Source organism: Carassius auratus, chromosome 30, assembly GCF_003368295.1.
Source record: "Carassius auratus strain Wakin chromosome 30, ASM336829v1, whole genome shotgun sequence".
Lineage (NCBI taxonomy): Eukaryota > Metazoa > Chordata > Actinopteri > Cypriniformes > Cyprinidae > Carassius > Carassius auratus.
The window spans coordinates 21942015-21964536 of NC_039272.1; the positions used below are offsets into that span (position 1 = coordinate 21942015).

At 36.3% G+C, this 22522-nt stretch overlaps 1 protein-coding gene across 5 annotated transcripts in view; it reads left to right on the top strand.

Annotated features, from left to right (window-relative positions):
• Window positions 1–22522, top strand: part of apba1a (amyloid beta (A4) precursor protein-binding, family A, member 1a) — a 57637-nt gene that overhangs the window by 521 nt on the left and 34594 nt on the right. For 3 of the 5 annotated variants that reach the window (XM_026212157.1, XM_026212155.1, XM_026212159.1), the window contains exon 2: window positions 17784–17880. The gene's annotated coding sequence lies outside the window, so the exon portion shown is untranslated. The other 2 variants (XM_026212158.1, XM_026212156.1) reach the window with 2 other exon arrangements.

Genomic DNA, 22522 nt, shown 5'->3' on the forward strand with positions numbered 1-22522 from the left:
AGTGATGTTAATTCTAATGACTAGAATATCTGACCGCTTCTCCAAAATATTTGTATTTCCTGCAGGTTATGGTTACACCAGTAGATGGCAACAAGTGAGTGTGGTATTAGTGAATGACTAAATTCTTCACTCAATACATTTATTTCGAAACATACTGCCTCTGGAGGCAACAAGGCACATCCAAATCCAATAATTGTTTTGTGAAACATTTTTTCTCATTAGATGCCTTCATCTGATTTGCGTTTCCCAAAGGCAAGTTCGGTTGTTACCAATAGATTTCAGCGGAACTTGGATCCAAAGCTAGCTAATTGTGCTTATGGGAAATGCACACCCAATCAATTTTTGAAGAAAACCGATGTATCCGTCTCTTCCTATGATAACCCACAATCATGTCTGATTTTGTGACACCCCTTTCTCTGCCTATCGAAAAGTATTATTCACTTGATATTATGTCATCATGCTGTTTTTAAGAATTTTACATTTATTACAAAGAAACAAAACAAAAACAAAAACTCAAGGCAGTAATAATTTAAACAATATATTTTATTTGTTAACTTATGTTCAGTTATCCTTTTTTAAATCGTTAACTTTTAACTATTTTAGTCATTAAAGCTCATATTGCTCACAGATGCTTAGCTCGCTTAAAATTCTATTTAAATTTGTACCAAGCTGATTACTCACTAAAACTCTCACAGATCTTGGTTTCCTGCCATTTAAAGGTTTTTTTTTTTGTTTGTTTGTTTTTTCTTACATAAAGTGGTTATATCTAAATGTGGGAGTTGGTTAATAACTTTTTTTTATTAGTCTTCCCATTAACACCATTATATTGTTCATTCAGACTGAATCATTAACGTGGAATGCACAAGAACACATGAGGTGGGATTTATTGCATGAACTGATCACAGCCAAACATATTCAGTCATATACATATACTGTAAAAAAAAACCTTGGATAGTGACCGTGAAGTCACCCATAGGTTTCTGATGAGCAATTTTGAAGCCCAAAGTTGGCGGAGCTTGCCATCACCATCTTGGCAGTGTGTCACCGCTCATCACTCCCAGATAATCGAAAATATATATAGATATAAAAAAATTCACCCCCTCGCAATGGTCATGAAGGGTATAATGAGCTAGATCAAAGTCCCTTTAATACCAGTCATGTCACTTGGCGGCCATCTTTGAATTGCCTCTCGGGCATCCAAGTGCAACTCCTATCTCTTTGAATCGGGAAACATGAAATTCTCCAAAACTGTTCACTAAACTTATGATAAAATTTCATATTTGAAATCCCCAGAGGAGTCTGACAACACCAGTATCATAAATGTTGTTTCTTTGGCTCAAATAGTGTTATAAAAATATTTTTTTTTGGGTTAGATCAGCCAGTGTGCATGTGCAGTCCTAAGCACACGTCTCAGAACCCTGACTGTTTCTATATCAACTGGGACTTCTGCAGGCAGCTGCAGTGACGCACTGACTTTACCGATTACCGATTGGGTCTTTCATTCAGAAGGCAGGGCTTCCTGCGATTGAGCAGCCATATTGAGCATTTGCATTTTTCCCCGTTTAAAACTATACAAGTGACACGTCTTGGGTATTCTATAATCTTTGGCTATACAGACAAAAAAAAACAACACTTTTTTTACCAGGCTGTAAACGTAGCCTATTTGTTTCTGCTGTAAAGTTGGGTATTTTTATTTAATTCATGGGTGTCAAACATTGTTTTATTTTTGTACTACAAATTTTTGTCACATCCAATATTTTGAGGAGGCACTGCCTCTGTTGCCTCCTCGAAGGAAACGTCCCTGCTATAGAGAATGTTCCTAGTTTTGGTTCCCAAAAACAAACAAATGAGAACCATGTGCTAATGTTAGGGGAACGATCTGTGTTTGGTTGTCAACTCCATTTCAGTCAGAAAATCAAAACGAACTGCTTTCATGAACAAGAAGTTTTGTTCAGTTTACTTTGTTCATGAAGAAGGTGACTCTCCTTCAGTGTATGGGTGTCTCTGTTCAATATGGAATGCATCACGTTTTAAAATAATGGAACAAATATAGCGGAAAACTCAAGGTTGCACCATATTGAATTTTTAAAGGAACAAAAACTAGTTTGTGTGGGAGAGAAGTAGGCCTATGGATTATACTGTGGTTTAGCAATGATTGTTCAGCTGACAGACTTTCAGTAGACAAAAACACCATAAAATAATTTTGAAAGTTGTGAGTTGATGAAAAAAAGGTAGTCTTTGGACCTTATACAGTGTGTTACATATTTGATTGTAAAGACTGTAAGCCTCGTTTTTATTAGCTTTAAATTCAGTATAGTGTCTCTTAGTGAAAGCAGTTGGAGAAAATATTTAGTAAATATTTAAGCATGAGACAAAACTATGTAAACATATGCATCATTTTCAAGCATTAATTGTTACTATTATTATAGGCCTATTATAATTTGGGTTTTACGTATGTTTATTTCTTCTGTTGATCGGATTTTTTCAGGTTTACACTAGAAATTTAGTTCGGATCGAGTTGAATCGGATCGATTGAGGTGTACATGAAGACATTTCAGTCCGTTTGAGCCTTCAATCCGATTATAAAGGGATTATTTTATTGCATGTAAACATAGCTATTGAATTAAATGAAGAGATTAAAAACACCGGTTTACGCAAGGCACACCATTAATTAAGAGCTTGTTTATGTAGGAGGAGTGTGAAAATGAATCAGCCTCACTTTAAAGCTGCTGGACACAGATTTCCAGTAATCTCCGTTACGGATGTTGAAGTGCCACAACTGATGACTCACTGTAGTCTCTCTCTGTGTATCGCCGTGATAGTAAACGCACTCCCTTCTATCTCCGTGATCCACAGCGGTCCGGCGTTTTTGCAAAATAGTGCTCTGCTGTGAATGGCGCCCTCGGAATACGCTTGCGCTGTAGGCATTACCAACCTGCTTTCCTGCCAAATACATGCCCTAGATGCAGAGTCGCTGCGCGGCGTCGGATGCTGTGTGCAGGTGGGAGAGCAAAACACTCGCGTGAAGGCGAAATGACAAGGACAGGTCTTGTAGTTGGTTGATAAACAAAAAAAGCCTTGGTTAGACCTCGCCGCACATTTTCTGACGTTATTATTTACTGTAGCCTACATCCATCCGCAATATCACACCTTTACTCTCTCCGAGTGATGCTTCTGCTGCTGTCTATGCAGGTAGGGCTGCGAAAACACGCAGTTTACGCATTGATGTTTTGATTGGCAAGGAGTATTTCCATCTAAACTTTTTAAATGATTGTGTTGTATGCGTTGTTATGACAGGTTAGTTTACTTTTAATTCTTTTAAGGGAAAAAAAATGTCGTGATTTATGTCGCAGTACGCGGCTGTGATCCAGGGAGTATAGGTAACAGTAACGACCCGCCCTTTGCGAATATATAACAGCGAATTGGGCAGAAAGTCATTAAGTGTTGCTCGGTGACAAATGTTTGTGTAAATGCTTCGGTTTGAAGAGCTCTGCATATGGGAGTGTTCTCAGAAGACTCTTAAAACCTTCTCACGTATCCTATCCATGACTGAGCAAATGACAAAATAACAGAGGGAAGATTTGACATCTGTGCATTAGCATTGGTGTCTTAAGCAGGGCAAAATAGTCATATTTGTGTGATTTTACTATGAACTTAAATGTGATTGTGTTCTGCAGTCAAATTTGCTGAGCACTGCTCTAATGGGATATTTATACAAATATGATTGTTTTTCTGGACATGGTATTGTGCTAGGCTATTATGTAGTATTTTTTAAATAATATGGTCATCTTGGAAGCACCTTGGACTTTCATATATATTACATGGAATATCTCAAAATGAAAATGGTACTTTTTTACTGTAATTTATTTATTTAAGTCACCATTGACATGTCATATATTTTAGTAGGCACTTAAATACTATTGTATACATTAAAGTACTGTATTACTGTCACAGTAGGCCACTTGTGATATTTTTTTGAAATTCTAATATATCTGGCACATATTAGCAGATTTTGAAGACAGACTTGTTCCTGTAATTCCAGAACTGCTTGCATATACACAGTTTGTCTCAAAGCAGCTTTACAAATAGTACCGTTATGGTAATTATTCATCCATTCATTCATTCATTCATTTATTCATTCATTCGTTTTTCTGAACTAGTTACCATGGCATGCCAAATATTTCAGTAGTCACATCAAAGTACTGTTTTACTGCCACAGTACTTTAAGACAGTCTGTCAGTGTTTATATATCGTGCAGTAAGTTGTGTGATAACGACAGCTTGTGGTGACTGTTTTTAAAAGACAGACATTTAGAGGTTATTTGCTATAGACCCATCCAAGCACACATGGATGTTTGTCAACGCACACAGAGAGAAGAGATCAAAGGTGATCCTAAAGTGAATTTCCCTAGAGGCACTCACTGATTTCTTTTTTTCTAGTATTTTTCTGGCTGTTGCTGTCCATGTATTTTAAATAAGCTTTTGTTTGTGAGCTGAGTGAAGCCTCCGGTCCCAGTTGTAGGTCTTTCTAGGCAAATAAATGGGGAGCTGAAATGGGAAATGTCCCTCCCAGAAGGGCTCTTTGACCTGCAGTATTATGGGTTTACTCTGATTACTGCTTTCTCTGTATGGACATCACGCTTTTTTCTAGTCAGCTTCCATAGAGGGGTTTTCTGTATGTTATAGCTGTGTAATCCCTTTTTAAAAAGTCACATATTTCCTATTTAAAAAGAAAACGGGGGCAGAACATATATGTATATAATACAAAAAGATTGTCTTATGCCTTATTTGGGATATTAAGTATGTTTACTAACTGCTGTCGGAAGTTGGTATTTGGGACATTCTTGGACCTTCTGAAGCCTGGAATTAGATTATATTTTTATGCATTAATATAGTGTTTTTGGAATAAAGAAGATGAAGAAAATAAAAACTTGCATATACTATCATTCAAAAGTCTGGGGTAAGTAGTAGTACTTTTTTTAAGTAAGTTTTATTAAGCAAGTATGCATCATATTGATTTAAAAAATGACAGTAAATACATTTATGATATTATAAAAGATTTCTATTTCAAATACATTTTTAAATAAATATTTCTTTAGAACATTCTATAAAAAAATGAAATAAAAAAAGAATATGCTGGTAATATGCATGCTAATAAGCAACTAGTTAAAAGTGAGAATCGGGCCTTAAAATAAAGTGTTACCAAAATCTTTCCTGAGCTTCAAATTATTTCTGACGGATCATGTGACGCTGAAGACCTGAGTAATGACTGTTTTAATGTATTTGAATTGTTACCAGTCACTTTAATTTGAAGTAATATTTCACATTATTATGTGTTTTATCATATTTTTATTTTAAAAAAAAATAATATTTCATAATAGTCTTATTTAATACATTTTTATTTAATACACTTATTTTAATACTTATTTAATACATCATTCACATATTCATCCAGTTAATGAATAGCACATTTTATGCAGTCAGGTTGTTTAGTGAGAAAAAGCTAATTCTCTCACCTGTTTTAAACCCTATATTTAAAGAGCTGAAGCTCTCCTGGGATGCAGCCGGCTCCAGGGTTGGGGATTGGATTCATTTTTTAAGCTGCGTGTGTTGTGTTTTGTTTGGTGGCTTCATATGAAATCTTGAAAGTTGAAGCAGCTGCACTTCACAAAATACAGAGAGTCCGATGTGGCCTTGGGCCAGTTTTCCTCATGTATAATTTGTCTTTGTGGCCTTTCAAGTCAGCAAATTTCTGTCACTGCATTCAGAGAAATGATTAAACTGCTTTCAGTCTGTTTTTTGACTTTCATCAGTATTCTCAGGGACAACGCAGAGGAACTCCGCTCCAAGGCAGTGTCTGAATTGTTTTTAAAAAATGCAGTGTGAATATCTTCAAGGACAGAATGATGACTGTGGTTGTGATGAAGATCTCAAGGCATGGAAGGAATGTTTTATCCATTCATATCCAAACACCTTTAATAGGTGCCTGTAAAGTTTTGTTCATTCAAACCACGTCAACATGCACACCTTCATTACCGGCGGTCACGTCCTTGTGTCAACACACTGAATGTTTTCACACACCTTTTCCTCTAGTAAAAGTAGTTAATAGTACTACTTAATAGTAGCTTATGCTGAATATGTTATACTATCAATAGTCATAGTCAGACCGTTACTGACTGGAGTTTAACCACAGCGATTCATTTACATGGGAGCATTTGAAGTGACTGAGTGAATCCTAGGCATGCAAAAACGTTAAAACTAATGAAGTGCTTTGACGTGATTTAAATGTCAGCGTAAAAGAAGGTTAGCTGATACTTTAATATGCAGAGTGTGAAGGACAGAGCAGTGGACAGACTGTCATAAAGGAAGAGGAAGTTGCCCTTTGTAGATGATGTGAGAGCTCAGTGTTTTGACATTTAGAAGAACCGTTTGACCAAAAAATGTAATCTTGAGCATGCAAGAACCAATAAGGTTTGACGTTATTTGACGTTTACGCTTTGTTTTGCCATATCTGTTGTAGTCTGTGTTAGAGATCAACTGATAATCAGTTTTTACCAATATTTTTCTGGTATTTGATCATTTTTCCTAAAGTTTAATGATAATGTTTATTTTTATAAAAGTTAACCAAAAAAAACAACAACTCCTTAAAATTATTACATTTATGCAAAGTTCAGTTGAGTTAATATTTTTTATTTGAAAACTTTGTCAAATTTTTCAGAAATGTATTGCTTCTGCTGCTCTCGTTATTAAAACAGAAAATTAGTCTACGTTTTATTGTTGTGATGTGAAGATGAAATTTATCAAAAAGCAGAAATAAATCAAAATAAAAGAAAAAATGTTTCTGAATATCAGTAATTGGACATATAAACAATAAAATAAGTTCTAAATAGATGAAATCAATCTGTGTATACGCATGTTGGCAATTATTGAATTTATGAGTAAATTAAAGCTTAAATTTTGATCTCCTCATTATACAAAATGATCGTGTCACTTACAATATAAACTTGCAATATGCCTGTCAGGTCATCTCACATTACCTTTGACCTTTTTTTGGAATTTGACAGTTTTGGACTTCATAATATAGATTATAGAGAGAGGATGAGTAAATAATGACAGATTTTTTATTTTTAGGTGAACTATCCCTTTAGATCAAGAGAAAGGAAAACTTGAGTCCTGAATAACTAGTCTGTTTGCTCTAGACTGTCAAACGCTAATGGCTTGGATGAAAGTTTTCAGTTTTCCATCTTGTGATTACTTTAGTTGCAAGAGATAAAAGCTTTCTTTTATCAAGCCAAAAACATTCTTTACACTTGTTTTGCACCATCTGGCAGTGGTTTGTTTGTTCCCCTTGTTGTTTATCAAAGAGTCATTAACTTATGGAGGCTGTTGTTGAAGAGGTTTGGCCATAATTAGATTCAAATTGACTTGCATAGAATTATAATGAATGTTCTATAAGCCACTGCAGAAAAATTAATAGAAAGAGCCAGACTGAAGAGTCTGTGCTTAATTATAGGCTGATTTAACTTGTTACTTAAGCTTGGCAAGTTTTAGAAGTTGTAATTAATTTTTAGGAATCTTCAGGAAGGAATGTCTAGGTCATGTTTCTAGTATGAATACATTTTAAATATAGGCATAATCCTCTGAGCTGTGATGCTGGTGAGAAAGCAAAGCTGACAGACTATTAATACAGAGACAACTGACAACAGAGACTTTAACTGACCGTGCTTAATAGGCTTTTCTAAATGACTTGATTAATAATCAGTGATATCACAATCTCCTCTATAGTTTAAGCAAAGCTGGTTTTGTGATGTTAATTTTGCTGGATTATTTTGTTTCTACTGGGGATAGGAGATTCTTTAGGATGTGGTTGGGGACATTTTTGAAATTCAGAGCTCATTTAACATCAGTTTATCTTGGGATCCCAAACAGGACATGTGTTAAACTCTATGGGGTAAGTTGTCACAATGGGAACCAATTGAAACAAAAGAAGTAAAACAGGGCTTCTGCAGGTCTTAAAAGGTTTTTGTTCACTCTTCCTAAAAAGTCTTGAATAAAATAATCATGGCTTTAAATGTTACATCACATGGAAAACTTTCTTTCATAGAAAAACCTGAACATCCTGAAATGAAGATACATTTACTTGAGAGGAAATTTGAAAATTTGAACATGAAATGAAAAATCTGTCAGTTGGATATAAAACTCTTTGAATTAAGTTTATTTTCCTGAGACCATGGAAGACATTTGTTCTTGTTTTAATCATAATCTACATAATCTTCATTTTTTTCCTTTTCTTTTTTTTTTACAGAAAACTAGATTTTGCCTTTATATTGGCTTTTTGTATTTTCAGCGGACATATTAAAACAATTATGCAACTAAACAGTTGATGAAACAAAAAATGGAAAATGTAATGTGTGTAAATATAACATTTTGGTCTACAGCTAATGCAATAAATTAATAAAATTACATTTACAGCCTTTGACAACTTGTCCTGATATCGAAGTAAAATTGGTATTATATCATCTTTTAGTTCACATTCGTCATTAAATAGTTGACATATTTCAGCGCACCTTATTGTGGTTTTTGTTTTGTTTACTTGTTAACCTGAAAGCTATTGCAAAAATGTGATGATATATGTTATATATATATTTTTTTCTTAATCAATCTGTTTTGACTCAACTGTTTAATTAGCTTTATAATTTCACTATTTGATGTCTTATGCTTTGATCATTGTGTTGTACTTTATTAAGAGGAAATTTAAATGATAGGTAACGGTGAGTGAATGATCATAAACCGTCTGACAGTGATATTGTTACATTATTAGCAGTGCAGCATTATAAAGCTATAAGCCCTGTGGGAGGACAGGTGTCCTGGTTTATTCTAGGAAAAAAAATCTCTTCTGCTTCACTTTCTCTCTCTCTCTGTCTCTCTCTGTCAGCTAATGGCTGATGGGGAGAGAGCAGACATTGACAATCGCTATGAGAATAATCTATTTTCGGCTCACTTTTATTGTACATTTGGCACATTCTCATCTCACGAGAGAATAACTCTGATGTTTGGCAAACTGATCTCTAGGCTGGCTGACAGACACATTGTTGTGTATGTTTTGTCCAAGACCTACAAAAGCCTTGAGATTAACAGCGCTGGAATGTATGAATTACAAAAAAAGATGGGGCTTTCCTTTGTTGTGATGATGCAAGGCCTCTCCAAGTTCTCACGATGCACAGTTCATTGTCTCAGCATCCAGCGTGAAGCTGCGGCTATGGTGTGTGTATCGGTTTGTGTATAAAGCCTGCTGTGTTAATTCATGAGCACTTGAAGGTCGCTCCACATGACAGCTGCTGTGTCTGGGATGCAGAGCCCAATGCTCAGTAGATTTTGGGGATGTGTGGTGGTTAAACCAGCCTCTGGCAGAGATTAGCCCGGCGTAATGTAAGGCAGCTTAATGCCGGGAGCCTTGAGACGATATAACCCCTGCCGCATTAAAACAAAACAAACATGTTCTGGAGCTTCGTTCAAGGAAAATCCTGCAACAAGACTATTTAATGTTTGAGTAATAGGTGGGCCAATGACATGTAAGAGTAAAAGAATAAATGTTTAAACGTTTAGTGAAGAGTCCTTTGAAATGTAGCTAGTCTTTATATTCATGTTGGTTTCATAAGGCTTTGAAATGCTTGCATCATTTTTAAGAGATGCTTAAATTCAATGACACTAAGGGCGCGTTAACACTTAGTGTTACTTGATTTGATAAAATAATAATAATAATAATAATTTGAAACCCTTTAGTATAAGGACAAATTTTAATATTGACTAGTTGGCATGCCTATTATTAATATATATTATTAGTTATTGAAGGGATAGTTCACCCAGAAATGAAAATTCTGTTGTTCCAAACCCATAAGACCTTCGTTCATCTTCGGAACATGTTTCTGATGGAATCTGCGAGCTCTCTGATCCTCCCATAGACCGCAAGGATCCTTACACGGTCAAGGTCCAGAAACACAGCAAGGACATCGTAAAAATAATTCATGTGACATCAGGGGTTCAATCGTACTAGAATGGAAAGCTACTAGAATATTTTTTGTGCACAAAAAAAAACCTACTTTATTCAACAGTTTGTCTGCACTCTGGTGCCATCTTGGAGAGTGTCCACTGAACCTAAACGGCGTTATGATGTTCTGTGTCAGCTGTGGAATGTGTTGCATCAATGCATTAAAAATATCTCAATTTGTGTTTCGAAGATGAATTTGATGACAGATCAAGTTTTACTTGTTTGGAATTACATGATGGTGAGTAGTTAATGACCGAATTTTCATTTTTGGGTGAACTAACACTTTAAATACATAGTTCAGCAATGGGTTCATAAATTGACAATGTGAACGCTAAGTGAACCAGGACTAAATGTATCATTTTCTTTCAAAAGAACTAAGAGAACCAAACTAATAAAAGGGTAAACATGCCACAAAAATGTCATGTGGTTTAACCATCAAGTACAAAGTGAAGACATATTTTCCTTACACCCTGAATAAATGTACATATACATATCTTCAACCAGGTTTTTATTATGTTATTGTTTTGTAAACATCAAGTTTTTGTGGAGTCACACCACATGACATTTCACAACCTGAACTAATCTTTGTCTAGTCATGAAAAGTAATATTTTAAGTTTGCACACAGTCAGGAGTGTCTGCAGGGGTCCTATATTATATAATTTACTGCCCCCCCCCCCTTTCCAATTCATTGGGTCATATGAACTTGTTGGTCACACCACATGACAAAAAATTATATATATATTTTTTATGTCATACTGTTAATAAGGCATATTTCTTCATTATTATATCAGGACAGTTTTGTCCATAAGATATTTTTCACGTTATGCCCCTAATAAATATGAAAATCTATTTAAGTACAAAAAAAACATTAAAAGGATGTTCATCATGTATTCAAGTAATAACATATGAATTGTATTTTCTCATATATCTTTGAATTGACTGATGGGATGTTGATTTGAGCATTGAGTAGTCGATACAGTTCATCTCAAAAACACATATTGCTCTACAGGATGAGTATTTTGATGTCATCTGTTTATCGTTAGAAATGTCACGTGATAGCCCAGACTCCTGCACGAGTTGTCAGGTGATTTGTGCACGCTGGGCTTTTAGCTTGTGGAAAGGTCATGTCTCTTCACCTGCAGCTCCAGAGGGTGTAATTACAGACCGATGTGACCACCCACGTCTCTCTTGTCTCTCACCCCTCTCTCTCCAAACACGCCGCAGAACTCATGCTCAGCTGAGACACATGGGTCCCTGCCCTTGTTTTATCGATTTTTATAAGAACATTTTCTATAATTATACCAGTAACTTCTCTCACTCTGCTAAAGCTCCCTTCTGCAGAACAAACTATTCTGAATCTCTGTAGTATTATCTTTCAAATAATTTATCCGGATTTCTCATTTATGCAAGGAATTTGCATTGTTTTCTGTTTTATTCTGTGCACTACTAGGGATAGTTCACCAAAACAATGTTCTCCCTCCTGTCATTCCAAACCTGTATGATTTTTCTTCTGTGGAACACAAAAGAAGATGTTTTCATTTAGAAGTGTTCCTTTAGCATCTTCTGATGATAGTGTTAGAGACTGATCGCACATAATCTCACAGAAGTGACATAATCAGGTTGATCTGGGGTTCAGCAAAGCTACTGTGTCGCATTAAGCCCCAGAAAGCCAACAAGATAATGCAGACTGGTCTTGTCTTAAAGAGATATACAGGCATCAGTTTCTGTCTGCTTGTGTTGTTGGAAAGAGCAGTGATAGGAAACAGAAGAAATGGCACAGGCCCTTCTAGATATTGTTGAATATGGTTGAAGAATGCGTGTGCTCCTCCTCTCATGTTGGACCATTAGATACGGTTGAACAAGCAAGAGAAAAGACGGTCTGACTTTCTTTCTCTGCCTACTGAAAGACCTATTCATAGATTTTGAGAGTGTGATTCTGAGAAGCCATGCCCACGGACCGCCCACAGAGCCTTCACTGACCATCTGATGCATTTTCACACTAAACTGGAAAGTACTTTATTGATCTGATGTAATCTGATTGTTTTTTTTCACTTGCGGAAATAAGGACATTTTTTTTCCCTTTCAATTCGTCTGGAAACAAAGATGTGTTTACTTAGCAGGTAAACTGAACATTTATCAGCAGAAATGTATGTTCTGAATTATGCTGTAAATAGTCAGTACTTTTAGATAGTAAAACAGCATGAAATATTGGAGGCAGTATACAGTATTTTACAACTAACAAACAATCTGAATCTCATCTGAATCAGGAAAGAAATATGTAGAAATCAAGCACCATTTACTAATAAAAAAAAAACAGTCCAAAACAGTTATGAACAAATATGTCAATGGATATTGATTTTGGAGAACAGGGGAGGGATTTTTTTCTAGAGCAAGTTTTCTTGTGAATTATGGACCAGTAACGGATACACTTTTCAAATACACTGTAAAAAATATTTTTAATTTTTACAGAAAAAGACTGTAAAAAAAGCTAAAGTAAAAACCTGTCAAATGGTTAACTGTAACCATGCCATGTACAGTGAAACATTGCAAATGGTTTAACATTGCCTTAAATTTATTGCAAAATAATATCTAATCTACAGTATGATTTTCAAATGAAAATGAATTATTATTTAATTTACATAAAAAACAGTAAAAGGACATTCCAAGAATCTCTTTTAATAGAATGGTCTTTTTGGCCATATGAATGTACTTCTTAAATCAAACCTTTTGATATATAATCCAACATTTTGCTACTGTATGTTAGACTAACTCATAGATTTATCATAGACCCTGTCTTTTTTTATTTATGATTTGAAAATATTGCTATGATAAAATTCTAGCTCCATCCAGTGACGTTAATTCCAGTGTTTTTTTTTTTTTTTTTTTTTTGTTGAACTATTGTTTTGTTTTGTTTTTTGTCTCTGTTAAATATGTTACCATGTTATCATTACAAATAGTTGCATTTATATACTTCGACAGTAGCATTTTATCACGAGCACATGTGGGATGAAGCCCCCTTTATTCAATTACCACTGTCTTGTTCAGTAGATAAAATGAGGAGAAAACAGTTTTCATCCTGCATGAGTCATATTATCTTAAGGAAGATTTTTTTTTCTCTGGAAGCGAGATGGTCTGGTGGCTGTGTGAAGTGACAGGGCACAATTCCTAAATTCACAGCACTGGACATGAACAGATAGTGAAAGGGAGCAGAAATGCGTCCATCACTCACATGCGCACACACACACACACACATTGCTCACACTGGGGTGGGAGTGCTGTTAACTGGTGAATGAAAAAGGCCTGGGAGAGGCTTTCACATAACACAAATTTAACTGCCACTGTCAGCTAAGGACAGAAACGATGGAGCCTGTGGCCTAGATACTGGCCGTAGCCTAGAAGCACTGCATGCTGGATGAATGTGTGTGTAACATTCAGTATCAGAAGGGCTGGATGGGAATGTTTTTTAGCATGAGAAGGGTGCATATGTATGCTGGTTGTCAAACTATGCCAGAAGGTGGGTTTATCTACAGATATTTTCCCTGAAAGTTTGAGTTAGAATAGTTTGCAAGAGCTCAATTATAAACAGACTATAAAAGCAAACTAGTGAGTATATGACTTTACCTGTATGGAGAAGTTTAATGTCCCCGAAAACCTCTGTACTCTCATTTAGCCATTTGTTAGGTAAAGGTTTTAGAAAATCACAAATGGGGTATTACTGGTGTATTTTATGCTGTAGAATAAAACATAAAAATATCTTATGCGTTTAACCAAAAACCTTTTTGAAAATCCATTGACTTCAGTACAGTGAAACGAGATGTGCTAAAATGATAAAGCGTTTCTGACTTTTGGCTGACAAAAATGTCATCCTTTTCAGCACTTTATTATACACAATATACTGGTCATTGAGCACATTTTGAGACCACAGACTTCAGTTTCGGGGGAAGTTGTCATGGTGGAACCTGTCATAAACAGTCTATTACAGGATTTTTAAAATGAGAGTACAACAACAAATCCTTTTATCCTGTGAAACACTGTTAAGCCACTGTTTACACTGTTAAGTTCAAATCTGCTTGAAAAATATAGTTGACTCTAGTCTAGTCAGAATATCTTTCACATGTTTTATTGTGTTCACTTAACCAACAAGTTGTCATTTATGAGATGCTTTAATTCAAAGTGACTTCCAGTGCTCTTGTTGCAGGGGCAAACCCCAAGAGCAGCCTGGGGTGAAGTGGCTTCTTAAAGCCTCAGTGACGATGTCTCATGACTTTACAATTACAATTAATGAGTTTTTACCCCCTACATGACCCCACAATAATAAAATAAAATAAAATAAAATAAAATAAAATAAAATAAAATAAAATAAAATAAAATAAAATAAAATAAAATAAAATAAAATAAAATAAAATAAAATAAAATAAAATAAAATAAAATGGATTTAGCAGTATTTGTGTAGTGCTTTTGTGGTCAATATTTATAGAGCAAAGTTTTCATGTAACTGGTTACCTAAAGAAAAATAACAGACAGATCAATTCATTTAAATGTCCAACAACCAGGGGCGATTCTAAGATTTTGATTTTAGGGGGGCTCAGCCCCCAATAAGTGTATGATTAAAAAATATTATTTTACTATTAGGGTAGGGTTGTATACTACTAACCTTATTGCAATCCACTATTCCATTGTATTCCTTGTATTTCATATATGGGAGTAGGAGTACTGACTGAGCCATATATAACACTGTAAAAAAAACTAATACAGTTTTTTTAGATGTGACCAGTCACTGGAAAATTTTGAATTGGGAATGTAGATATTTTTTTTTTTTTTTGTACAATAAAGACTTCATGATTCAGTATTAGGACATTCATGTTTATCCTTTGATGATACCACTGCTTTTTCTTATGAAATGTACGTGGAAATTGGCAGAAAATTAAAACAACATAAGGGTTCAATGACTGCAATGAATCTTGGGAACACAGTGGTATTGTGTGTGTGTGTGAGAGGCTGTCAATAATATGTTTTCAATTTCAAAAAGTAAATTAAAATAAAGCGAAGACGTACTGGTATTGGATGCGAGAACACACACACCACACGCACGCACACACACACGCACGCACACACACACGCACGCACACACACACCTTGTACTCTCTTATGTTCGCTCTGCTCGGCGCCCCTGTGGATTGAAAAACGCGCTGAATCCATGCAGACTCAGATAAGGGGAGGAGCCGGAACTTGATGCAGCTTGCCACCTTCTCAAATGAGTTTTTAAAGGGGACTGAAGCGATCACGAATTAATTAATCAAATAATTTTTTAGGGGGGCTGGGCATAAGTTTAGGGGGGCTGAAGCCCCCCTAAAAAGGGCCTAGCGACGCCCCTGCCAACAACCGTTATGCAGAAACATTTTTTATTTCCAAATTTTTACAAATACTGTTGAATTGCAACAAAAAACACATAATATGCTTAAATAATTATTATATTACTATTTTTAATATCATCATATAGATTGGCTTCTAGTATTGAAAGTAGAGCCCACCACAGACCTCAAATTTATGCCCTAGCCCCTTCTCACAAAACAGCTTATACTACTGTTTCAGTTATTAAAATAGTTCTGTTTTGTATGTAATGGTGAAGTGATTTTATTTAGTTTCTTTTTTATTATTATTAAGTTAATTTATAAAAACATTTGGAGCATTTTTTTGTTATATAATTGTAATAATAAAACCTTCGTAACCATCGGGAAGAAGGAGGCGGGAACCGGCGGACAATCAAAATGAAACTTTAATAATACATTTAAATAAACACCAAACAGCGCATCAGCCCCTCACGGACGACTGATGCGCACAAATAAAAAGCAAAACATAAATTAAAGCCCAGGCCTGGTCCTCTCTCGTCCTTCACTGTCGTCGCTCCAGTTTTATATCCTTCCATCTCCTCTGTGGGACTTGCGACCGGTGGTGGGTCGCAGGTGTCGCTCATTTCCCAATCACTCCACCGGCTTCGCTCGTTCCCACATCCCTCAGCCCCGCCCCACTCATCACAATAATATATGTTATATAAGTTTTCGTTTTTTAAAGTAACGACCAAGCGGCCAGCAGCAGACAGTGAGTTAATCATAGCCTATATTGGATCAATTTAGCCTTCTCAAATCATCATGACTAGCCTAAAATAAAATCTATAGATATAAAACGGTTAAACATTGTTATAAGCTTGAAACGTTAAACCTGGATAAATGTGCGCTGTATCCAATCATTTGTGCAGAGAGTGGAAGCTGAAGCGCGCTTCAGGACATGGAGATGCCAGCACGATCAATTTAATTTTTTTCAGTGGAAACAACTTAAAATACACCATCATTTTTGCTCATAAAGGTAAGAGTAATAAATAATTTGAGTAATGCATATGTGTGCATTCACAATATCAACAAAACTTGGTGCTTTTATAAAATAAAGAAAACAAACATGAAACGTCTCGGTCTTGAACAGGAGCAAATACATATATAATACAAATACATGCCTCACAAACATGATAAATAGATCTATAGAAAGCTTTAAATTACTACTTAAAGAAATAAAACAAATTGAAAACATAGTCTTTCATTATAATCATAATCCACAAAGATGCACTTCTCTCTAAAGGCGCATCTAATGAGGAGATGGCAAGTCAAGAACGTCATTTTCATATTCGCGACACTCACTCAGAATCACTAGTATATTAGTAAATAATTAAAAAATCTCCTTACTATTCATGGTAACACATTCATGGTAATTACTTTTGCTGGTGCTTTGCGGCAAGCTTTAGTCTATTTGAATGTGGAACTCTTCAGCTGTAGTGAGGGCACTTATGCTGCTGCGGCCGGACGCTAAACACCATCGAGCCACTCTTGACAGTCGTGGTAGCACGGTCTCGTGTTGTTTCCACCAGGGCAGCAAAATAATTTTCATCACTAATTGATCGATGTCTTTTAGGTCATTTGGGGGTTTTCCTTGAAATAGCATAAGTTAAAGTAGAATTTAAAGAGTTATTAAATTTTTACATTGTAGCAAACAGCTGTTCTGTTTTGCAGTTTTCATGATAGAGAGTCGCATTTGAGGAGCTTCAGGCTGATACTAAAATTTAAAATTGTGATCACCTTATGTATCCTTAATAATGGAGGATTCAGTGCAAATTTGCTTTGCTATATTAAGTACTTTAAGTGTCGGGCTAAAGCAAGCTTCATTTGCTAGTGCTCAGGATTTTATAAGTCTTAACCCATCCGTAAATATTACATTCCTGCACCGTTTGTACTGCAGACATGAATGATAGCTCAATTTACAGTGTCTTGTGCAGAGATAAGCTACAGCTTTTCTAAAAGATCAGGCTTGTATCTCGTATCTAGAGAACAGAATATAACTTGGGGCTGAACTGTTTTGATTTGGGCTAAAAGCAACTATGGTCTCAAGTCTGTTATTACCAACATAGTTCAATAATTAGGTGATTTATGAAAACATGCAGTAGTAGTTCAAACTAACATTTACATCAGCGTGGTTGGCACTACAGCTATTTAACTGTGGTTAGAATTTATTTTAAATAACCCTAACCCTAAATATGTTACATTTACGTCTAAAGCAAAGAAAATATGTAGCAATTTGCAATTGGCAATTTTTTTCTATAAAATGTATCCAGATGTTTTCACTAGTAAAGTAAAATAACATATTTCTCTGTCTCTGTATCTGCATTGAAATGTCTTTCCTCCATCCTCAGTATCCTGATCCTGAGCTCTGACCCTAAAAATCTCAAGGCCCCTCTTTACCCTGCTACTGGCACTGCTTCACCCACAGAAGATAGATGAGCCTGGGAGGTGAGTCTCTCATTTTGTAATATATTTGACAAAGACCCAATATCTCAGTTTCTGCATTGTTCTTTCTATCTTACGCTCTTTGGATGTTTTCATATCTCACTCAAAACATACTCAAACTCAAGAGCTAAAAATGCAAAGTGAACAGATGGACTGAAGAGACTCAGTGTCACTGAGTGAAAACTATAAAGAAAAAGAAGGTTTCTGCATCTTATCCTCACAGTTTGTAGACTAATCTTTAATAGATATTTTCTAGAAAGCTGCCATCTAAGGTAGAATTATCGAACCTTTTAAAGGGATAATTCATAACAAAAACAAGACCCTTGTATAAAAAAACACCCTCCATGGACAGCAACACAATTAGCCTTTCGCTGAGCCCCGCCCCCCTTAGTTACTGTTGCTACTTCCGACAAACAAATGGTCAAACACGACCAGCATAACAGATTGCCATGACAGGAAGAGGTATACCAGTGCGTGTGAGTGAATTTTTTTGGAGCAATACCTCCGCGATATCCTCCTGATTGAGGCAAAAGGGTCTACAGTATACAGTGGATGGATATATTCAAAATATAAAAATACGCAATGAAGGAGACATGACTACTATCGAGGCTAATGCTTACCAGTCTCAAGCAAAATCTGAGAAACCTGTACCTCAAATGCAACCAGCACAGCCTTGTGGACATGCTCTTGCACTGCTGGGAAAGTTCTCTTTCATATGTTATGGTCTATTAATGTCTATTGCAAGTAGCTATTTTGTTCAAATACAAGGGTATGTTAGCTAGCTAAACCTACATGTTCAACACATTTAACTGGGAGTGGGGCCGTCTACACTGTTTTATCCATTGGAGGCACTGCTCACGTTGTGTTTTCAGCTTTGGGAATGGAAAGAACACAACTCCTCCAGACCATCTTTCGAGGTATCTAGTGTCCGATTTACAAACGCCGTGGGCACACTTCTTCACCATCTTGCTTGGAGTCAAAGTTTGTTATGATATGTGATTGGACAATGGCCGTTTTGGGGGAGGGGCCGGCAAAAGGCTAATTACCACGTTGAAGGCCCAAAAAGGTAGTAAGGACATTATTGTTGCATTCATTGACTTTCAGTTTCCTTATTTGGTTATTTTCCTGGTATTGTTTGGTTGATTTGATTAATCCCCACCTGTCTCCATTTCCCTGATTACCTCCCATGTGCTTAAATACTCTGTCTGTCGTTCGCTGGAGGACCATACCAGGGACTTTCTAGATCTGGCGCCTGCCAGCGAACAGTCCCAGAGAGGATTTCGCCCTTCTTTGTTGAGTGGGTGCTGGAGAAAAATGGATCTTTGTTTACCATCTGCACTGCTGAAGAGGATATCTCCAGCCCCACTCCCGCCCAGTCCTGAATTTTCTGTTTCTCTGCTGGTTCCATCCAGCCCTGAATTTTCAGTTTCTCTGCTGGTTCTGTCCAGCCCTGAATTTTCTGTTTCTCTGCTGGTTCCGTCCAGCCCTGAATTTCCTCCTTCTACGCTGGTTCTGTCCAGCACTGATCCCCCTGTATTCCTTCCGAGCCTCCCTCTCCCGTATCCTCCTAGACCTGCCAGTTCCTCTGGTCACCTTCTGCTGGTTCAGTCCAGCCCCTCATCTCCTGTTTCTCTGCTGGCTCTGTCCAGCCCTGATCCTCCTGTTTCCTCCCATCCTCCCGCTCTCATTTCCTTCTAGATCAGCCAGGTGCCAGTCAGTCCCGCAGCTCACCATCAGTAAGCGATTCAGTAAGATTCCCTGTCTCCGCCTCCAGCCTCCAAGCCCTGGACTCCTCCTCGGTCCTTCAACCCTTCGGCTCTGCCTTGGCACCCTTCTCCCTCGTCTTGCCCCACGTCCGCCTCCAGAACCCCCACCCTCTCTCCGCTGGTATTTCTGTTACATTCATTGACTTTCAGTTTCCTTATTTGGTCATTTTCCTGTTCTTGTTTGGTTGATTTGATTAATCCCCACCTTTCTCCATTTCCCTGATTACCTACCGTGTGCTTTAAATACCCTGTCTGTTTAGTTCCTCCTTGTCCGTGATCAAGTTAAGTTTATGTATTATGTTGGATGTGCCGTTGTTCTTCCGCAATCATTAAAGAACCCCTTTGTATATCATCTTCCTCATTCGCCTTCCTTACAAACCGTAACAATCATTAAAATAGTCCATGTGAAATCAGGGATTCAGTTGTAATATTATGAAGCTACGAGAATACTTTTTATGCTCAAAGAAAATGAAAAAAAGGACTTTATTCAACTATTTCAGTAACATGGGCTCTCCATGCAAAAGCTCACAAATAGAACTGAAGACTTTACTTGCAATTGATTTCAATATTGCAATTGAGCTAGCTAACGATATGATGCTCTAATAAGTGTGGTTAAAAATAGATTCCATTTTGGTTCCTTACTTACAAACATAAATACTAGGGGTGGCACAGTTCAACTTTTTCACAGTTCGGTTTGTTTCACGGTTTTATAGTCACGGATTCAGTACAGTTCGGTATGTGCTATGTTTATGGAAAAACTATACTTTCTAATAAATAAAATAAAAAGAATATTCTATCCAACTATGAGCAACAGCACAAATAAATACAATAGAGTAAAGAAACAAAAAAATAAATTTCAGTTTTTTGTCTAGGGAGGTCTAGCATTAGTTTTTAGCTACAGAAATTGAATAAAGTAATCAAATGTAAAACAGCATTGCATATTTGACTGTATAAATTAAAAATTGTTCTTTATTAAAGTTTCAAAACGTTTTAATCAAGAGCATTTAATCAAGTGATTTCTTTGTTGTTGCTGCTCGATTAATATAAAGACTTACACTTTAAAAGAATGCACTGATCCAGTGCACTGATACAGTAGGCCTACGTTCAGCCAGCTATGTCTGCTGTAGGATACTTACCAAGACGGGCATTTTGGCATCATTTTTTGTTCATTTAAACACAATACTTCAGAGAGAGCTTAATATTTGCGCGCGTTCTGAGGCATGGGTTTGCGCGCTTCATGTGCTCATAATCCAGCATATGGCATTTGCATTGAACAAAAGTGAATGGTTTCTCCAGGTTTTCTTTTTCCTCTCTCTTAATCGCTGTTGTTGTAATGTCTGGGAAGCCAGAATGCGCATCCATCAACTAAAAAATATATTAACTGAATCCAATTTGTTTTACATGCTATTTATAGCAAACCAAAGCATCTGTAATTACAGATGCTTTGTCAGATTTAAATTGAACCGTGGTCCCAGCGCGTGCCGAACCGTGTGTGGTGAACCGAACGGTTCCGTTTTTTTCAACAACCCGTGCCACCCCTAATTAATGCTGTAAAACAATTAATTTTTAATTACACCAATTTTTTTTTACATTGCTATGAAATTGAACTTGGATTTATTTCTTCAATGAGCTCTTTCGGGATTGCTTTTTCCATGTAAGATACAAGCCATCCTGCCTTATAATTTGGTTCAAACTAAGTGTTTTAGGAGGAGGCATAATTAAATCTGGATCAACCGTTGGGCCTGGAGTGCACATATGATGCCTTAAAGTGCAGTTTCCTTAAGCATCTCATTAGGTTTTGAAACAGAGCATGACATTCTCCTTCACTGACTGAGTGAAATCTGTCCTTAAACACCAGACTTTCGTTTCTCTGGTCAGGACAAAATGTCACTCTTAATCTAACATGTTTTCTTGTACTGTGGAGTGATGGTAAGGACGGCATTCACTTTCATTTCTCCCTCTGTCCACCATTGTCAGGTCAAGTGGGTCTATTCCAAAAACCATGTAACGGGTCATCAAAAATGAAGAAGAAAAAAAAACATGTTTTCTTGGGAATATTGTTTGAATTGGAAATCATTTCCGGTAGGGATTTTTTATGCACCCATTATCACTTTCCACTCTGTTTCAGTTCTCTAGCTAACAAGAGCCAGTTCCTGAATAACTTTACTTATAAAAGTATTAGCAATTCTATGTTCCTCTATGTGTTGTTCTAAATTCAACAATTAGGTTGGTATTTAGTATTTAGTATTTAGTGAATGTCTGTTTACACCTTTTATAAAAAATGCATTCTTAAATTCCAATACAGACATTTTAATTTTGTTAAAGGTAAAGGATTTAAACCGCAGTGACCATATTAAATGCAGCTGTTAAAGAGCCTGTGATTGATTTCAGCACAGACATGCTCTTAAACTGTTTCTTATTTAAGTATATCTTGCAATCTTAAATTAATCTGCTCTTTCAGATTCCAGCTGGATTTGACTCTTATCCTCAGGCAATCCTTTTGATTTTCATTCTGCTTCAAGCGCAAAAGTTCGGGTAATATTTGTTGCTATTGCAACGGCTGTGCATTGTGTTATATAAATAGTGAGAAGAGGAAGAAGCAGTAAAGACCGACCACACCATTGTCATAATGGGGGTGTTAAAAAATACACTATACAAAAACCCTTACATCAGCTCTCATGGGGAGATCCAGTAGATTTTTACCACTTGCTTTGTGTCATTGATTGATTTATTATTTCCTTTATTTGTTTGTTTGTTTTTCCCCACTGTGAAACATGTCCTGAAATCTTAAGTGGGAAATGACCATTTTAAGAAGGGCACATTCTTGATTTAACTTTGATTATGTAGAGTTCTTTGCAGGCTTGATGCTTTTAATTATA